The following is a 6,105-nucleotide window of genomic DNA, read 5'->3' on the forward strand; positions in this document are numbered from 1 at the left end:
CCTAGCAGGGCAGTCTCTATGTCCTTCAGAGGCCCTGCTCCTCTTCCTGCCCAGAGGTGCAGGGGGTCCCCTGAGCTTGCTGGTTCCCTGCAGGTGCCCATGGGTGCAGATGCCCACAGGTGCAGGGACGGGATGGGAATCTCCTGGCACTTCCGGTTCCTGAGGTAGCTTCAGCCAAGGAACAGAGGCTGTGATCTCAACGTGTATCCACAGTGCCTCTGGAGCATCGCCCACCATGCAGGTCTCTGCGGGTCATCTGTGAGCTGGACGTCTGCTGATGAGATAACCTGTGGAGGCCCGGAGGGGCAGTGCTTTTGGGTTTCAGACCATCTCAAGCCTTTAAAATGTTGGTTCTCTTCTCAGATGGTTCCCTGGGGGGGCCCTGCAGCTGCGGAGGGAGTGCAGCCCAGCCCTTGGCTGGCCCTGGCCACACCCTGTGTGGGGAGCCCCTGGAGGTTGTGTGTGTCTCCCCTGCCCCAGGGATTCTCACTTCTCAGGTCCCCTGAGAGCCCCAGCAGCCAGAGCTGCACCGAGAGGCTACTCTTGTGTGCACATGGCTGTCCAATGATGCTTCTTGGCTGAAGACCCCACTCTTACCAAGACTGGAGAACCTCGTAATTGTGGGCCTGGCACTGGGCCGCTTGGCCGCCCTTTTAGCTCTCCAGCATGCTTTCTTCACTATGCTAACTTTAGTTTAGTTTAACTTTAGTGATCCACTGGCCCCACTGAGACCTCTGACCTTCAGGCTAGTCCTGTCCAGCCCTGGCTTGCTGCCTCCCTCCCGCCCAGCCTGGCCTGCTGGTCACAGCTTTGCAGGCTCTGTCAGTCCTTTGGCCCCACATTTTCACTTATTCATGAGTTTTTCTAGGACATGGAGGGTCCTGGGTACCAGACCACACAAGGAATGTGTGTGTGTATGTTTGTGTGTATATGTGTGTGCCTTTCTGTCCCTCTTCCCCCAGCTCCATACAAGGGGATGCCATGTCTCTCTACTTTCTAGACAAGGAATCTAGATATAGTGTTTTCCTGGGAGGGCCAGACTTCTCATCCCCTCCACTCCAAGCTCTGTGTTACAGAGACTAAATTCCAGGTATGAACGGCTGAGATGTCAGGCCTCCCTCTCCCTGGCCAGACCTCACTGAGGGAGCTCTACCCCAGGCTCAGTGCGCTCTCACTTCAGTTCACCTGTACAGTGGAAGCTCCTGCCAGGAGAGGTGAGTGGAGAAGACCAGAAGCTGCTGCCCACACCCAATATGCTGTTCATAAAGTGAGAGTGTTACACTACTGTCCACAACCCCAGCTCCAGGAGAGTGGGTCAGAGATCTTCCCAAGGGCAGAGGCAACTGTAAGGACAGGCAGCTCTGAAGCTCTCTCCATAGGAACTGACTTGATTTAGAAGATAGTGTAGGGAAGTCCACGCCTAAGGGAGCTCTCGAGAACCATGAGAATTTTGGTGGTGAGCAGTGACAAGCGACTGGCAGCTCTACATTGGAGGTGAGCGTGAAAGGGCGCTGGCAGCTCCATGAGAGCACAAGTTAAACCACAGGCAGTTGGATTTCCCACCAGAGATAAGTGGGTGCAGAGACACTTACAAGAGCCCTCGTGGGGTCAGAGAAAACCTCACAGCGTGTGCGTGCTGTGTGCTCAGTTGCTTCAGTTGTGTCCGACTCTTTGCCACCCCATGGACTGTAGTCTCCCAGGCTCCTCTGTCCATGGGATTCTCCAGGCAAGAATATCGGAGTGGGTTGCCATGCCCTCCTCCAGGAGATCTTCCTGACCCAGGGATCAAACCTCATAGACTGGCCTTAAAATCACCCCACCAAGGAGCTCAGATTTAATTGGGTTAGAATGTGGAGCATTGATGTCCCAGGTCATCGTCAACACAACAGAGCAGTCAGCTGGACACCAGTGGAGTCTGACAGCTGACAGTGATACCCACAGAGACAACAGATTCACAGAGATCAGACACAAGGACATCAAAAGCAGCCCCAGCAGAGCCTCTGTGGTCTTGGGTATGTGTGGTAAGCTGAGGGCTATGCTCTCTGAGAACGACACTTGAGCTCATGCTGACATTCCAGCCAGTCCATCCATGACCAGCATGCAAGCTTCAGTGTCTGTCCCAAATGTGTCCCTCGTCCTCCAGTACCCATCACAGACGTGCCTCCATCTTACTCACGCATGCAGATCAGCCCAGGTCATGTCCCCTGGAGGGCGTTGGTGCAGACCTTGACCGGGGTGTGCTCTGTGTGGGCTTCTGCACAGTGAAGGGGTGCTGGCGCTGCAGGGGGCCACCTGGGTCCAATCCCAGCATAGTCACTTGTGACGTGACCTTCGACAAGTATGTGGCCTCTGCACAGGTAGGTTCCTGGTCTACACAGGGCCTTGGGAGGATGGGATGAGATCATCCACACAGCTTCCCAAGCCCGGCACACAGTGGATATGGTCAGTGTTACTATGGAAAGTCTGGTCTGGGTTCTGGATGGGGGAGCCCCCGGCATGTCCCTTCACGGAGGGTGACACTGTGGGAGTGGAAGATGGTCCCGGGGATGTGTTGAGTGGGGAGCAAAGAGAGCTTAGGACAAAGCCACCCCAAGAGTTCTAACCTGAGGAAGGAGGACCCCAGGGAACAGCGAGGGAGTGAGAGAACCAGTTTCCAGAAGACATCAAGTGCTGCTGAGGGATCCAGTTCACAGAAACCAAAAAGAATCCCTGGGGTGTGGTCAGGTGGGAATCCTTGGACCCCTCCCAGAACCATCTCCTGTCTTGGAAAGCAACAGGATCAAGAATATGTCACCCACGGTGGGAAGATTTAAGTGGATTTGGTTGGGTCCTCATGGAGGGAGGGGCACTCCTGACCTCTTGATGTCCCCCCCACCCCAGACAGCAGGCTGTGACTGCACAGGGAAAGCTTTTGGGAGACTGATCCTGCTGGGTGTTGAAGATTCCAGAAAGCAGAGCCGGTGGACGACCGGTGGGCCAGTGGGCTGGGGTATTGGGTGGTCATGAAGGGTGTGGGAAGGGTGTTGAGGAGCAGGCGGGCAGCCACCAGCTCAGGACACTACAAAAATCCAATCAGAGATCTCAGAAAGGTATTAAACAGAGAGGCAGTCCCTTGGCAGGAGACTTGGGACAAATTTGAGGGATGGAGTAAGGAGTGTTGTCAATGAAGAGGCTCCCCCCACATCCCTGTCCCCTTCGTGGCTGGTCTAGCCTCTGGCAACACAGACCCATCCTTTCCCCATGAGCAGAGTTCTGAGTGGAGTGAAGTTGGGTGTCCTGTTGTGAAGCAGGAGTTCCCGACAGGGAGGCAGAGATGGGCAGGGGGAAGGGGGCCATTGAGATGTGTGAGAAGTAGCCAGGAGGCCGGAGTTAGCCTGATAGAGGGATGGAGGACTTGAGGGGAGAGCAGTGGAGGGTGGAGGTGGACAGACCCTGTGGAGCTGGGTGGGACAAGGTGAGGATTTGGTTTTCATGCTGAGTCATTATAGCACATATAGGTGGAGCACACTAGAGGTGGAGCCAAGGTACCGAGTAGCATTGAAATGATAAAGGCATGCTCCAGTTATCATGGTTAAAATCACTCCTTCATATTTACTGTTATTTAATGAGAAGGAGTGGGACTTTCTGAATGATGCAGCTGTCTATAAGGCTTTTAAATGTAATTTTTAACCACAAGGCTTATACTATTTATACAAATTGTACATGTGATTTCTTAGAGCTTTTTAAATGGTTAAAACTTACTAATGGAGGGAAAAAAAAGTGGATGCATTTGGGACTTCCCTGGTGGGCCAGTGGTTAAGAATCCACCTGCCAGTGCAGGGGACATGGCTATGATCCCTGGTCTGGGAAGATTCTACATGTCTCAGGGCAATTAAACCTCTGCATCACAATGACTGAGCTCAGGCTATATAGCCTGCAAGCTGCAACTGCTGAGCCTGTGTGCTGCAACTGCTGAGGCCCTAGCACCTGAACCTATGCTCTGAAACAAGAGAAGCCATGTAACGAAGCTTGTGCACTGCAGGAAGAGTAGCCCCTGCTTGTCACAACCAGAGAAAGCCCATGTGTAGCAATGAAGATCCAGTACAGCCAAAAATAAATAAAGAAGCAAAATAAAAAAAGTGGATGCACTTAACTTGCAAAATTGCTGTTGTTCTGTCGTTCAGTCGTGTCCAAGTCTTGGCGACCCCATGGACTGCAGCACACCAGGCTTACCTGTACATCACCAACTCCCGGAGCTTACTCAAACTCATGTCCATAGAGTCGGTGATGCCATCCAACCATCTCATCTTCTGTTGTCCCCTTCTCCTCCTGCCTTTGATATTTCCCAGCATCAGGGTATTTTCCAAAGAGTCAGCTCTTCCCGCAGGTGGCCAAAGTATTGGACTTTCATCGTCAGCATCAGTCCTTCCAATGAATATTCAGGACTGATTTCCTTTAGGATGGACTGATTTGATCTTGTAGTCCAAGGGACTCTAAAGAGTCTTCTCCAACATCACAGTTCAAAAGCATCAATTCTTCAGTACTCAGCTTTCTCTATAGTTCAACTCTCACATTCATTGGTCTTCCCTCATAGCTCAGTTGATAAAGAATTCGCCTGCGTTGCAAGAGACCCCAGTTCAATTCCTGGGTCAGGAAAAGCCACTGGAGAAGGGATGGGCTATCCACTTCAGTATTCTTGGGCTTCTCTGGTGGCTCAGCTGGTGAAGAATCCACCTGCAATGCGGGATACCTAGGTTCGATCCCTGGGTTGGGAAGATCCCCTGGAGAAGGGAAAGGCTACCCACTCCAGTATTCTGGCCTGGAGAATTCCACAGATAGTATAATCCGTGGGATGGCAAAGAGTCGGACATGACGGAGCGACTTTCACTTTCACTCCAATCCATAAATGACTACTAGAAAAACCATAGCTTTGATTAGACGGAGCTTTGTTGCAAAGTAATGTCTCGGCTTTTGAATATGCTATCTAGGTTGGTCATAGCTTTTCTTCCAAGGAGCAAGGAGCAAGCGTCTTTTAATTTCGTGGCTGCAGTCACCATCTGCAGTGATTTTGGAGCCCCCCCAAATAAAGACTCTCACTGTTTCCACTGTTTCCCCATCTATTCGCCATGAAGTGATGGGACCGGATGCCATGATCTTTGTTTTTTGAATGTTGAGTTTTAAGCCAGCTTTTTCACTCTCCTCTTTCACCTTTATCAAGAGGTTCTTTAATTCCTCTTCATTTTCTGCCATAAGAGTGGTGTCATCTGCATATCTGATGTTATTGATATTTCTCCCAGAAATCTTGATCCCAGCTTGTGCTTCATCTAGCCCAGCATTTTGCATGATGTACACTGCATAGACGTTAAATAAGCAGGGTGACAAAATACACAGCCTTGATGTACTCCTTTCCTGATTTGGAACCAGTCCATTGTTCCTTGTCTGGTTCTAACTGCTGCTTCTTGACCTGCATACAGGTTTCTCAGGAGGCAGGTAAGGTGGTCTGCTTTTCCCATCTCTGAGACTTTTCCACAATTAGTTGTGATCCACAGTCAAAGGCTTTAGCGTAGTCAGTGAAGCAGAAGTAGATGTTTTTCTGGAATCCTCTTGCTTTTTCTGTAGCTGAAGCCAATAGAACCAGGAGGGTGAGGAGGAAGCTGCCAGAGGAAGATGTTCCTCTGAATGGTTCCAGCGTCCATCAGGCAGTTTCCAGGAAGATGAAAGAAGCCCCCAAATGTCAGTCTTCATGTCTTTGACCATAACTGGGTGTCAGCATCTGACAGGCTGACACTGTCCCTGAATCCTGCGGGAGCAGGGTTGTTGAGTGTGGCTGCACATGTGCCCAGGACCAAGGCTCCTCCTGAAGTGATTGATAAGGGAACCCAGGAAAGTCCCTGGTCCAGCCCTCAGTCAGCAGAGGACATAGGATGGCTGCGGGAGAGGACCTACAGAAGCTGCCAGAACCGGGTCACTGGGACTTTGGTGACTGGTCATGGCTGAGAAGGAGCGGAGGGTCAGATTGGGTCAGGACAAGGGAGGCTGGAGGTGGGGTCAGTACAAGGGAGGCTGGAGGGGAGGCCAGGTGAAACACAGGCTTAGACTTGGGAGGCTGTGGGAGGGGGCATTTCC

The sequence above is a fragment of the Bos grunniens genome, chromosome 4, assembly GCF_055505025.1.
Source record: "Bos grunniens cultivar Pamir isolate PY7600 chromosome 4, Bosgru_T2T1.0, whole genome shotgun sequence".
In the NCBI taxonomy this organism is placed as follows: Eukaryota; Metazoa; Chordata; class Mammalia; order Artiodactyla; family Bovidae; genus Bos; species Bos grunniens.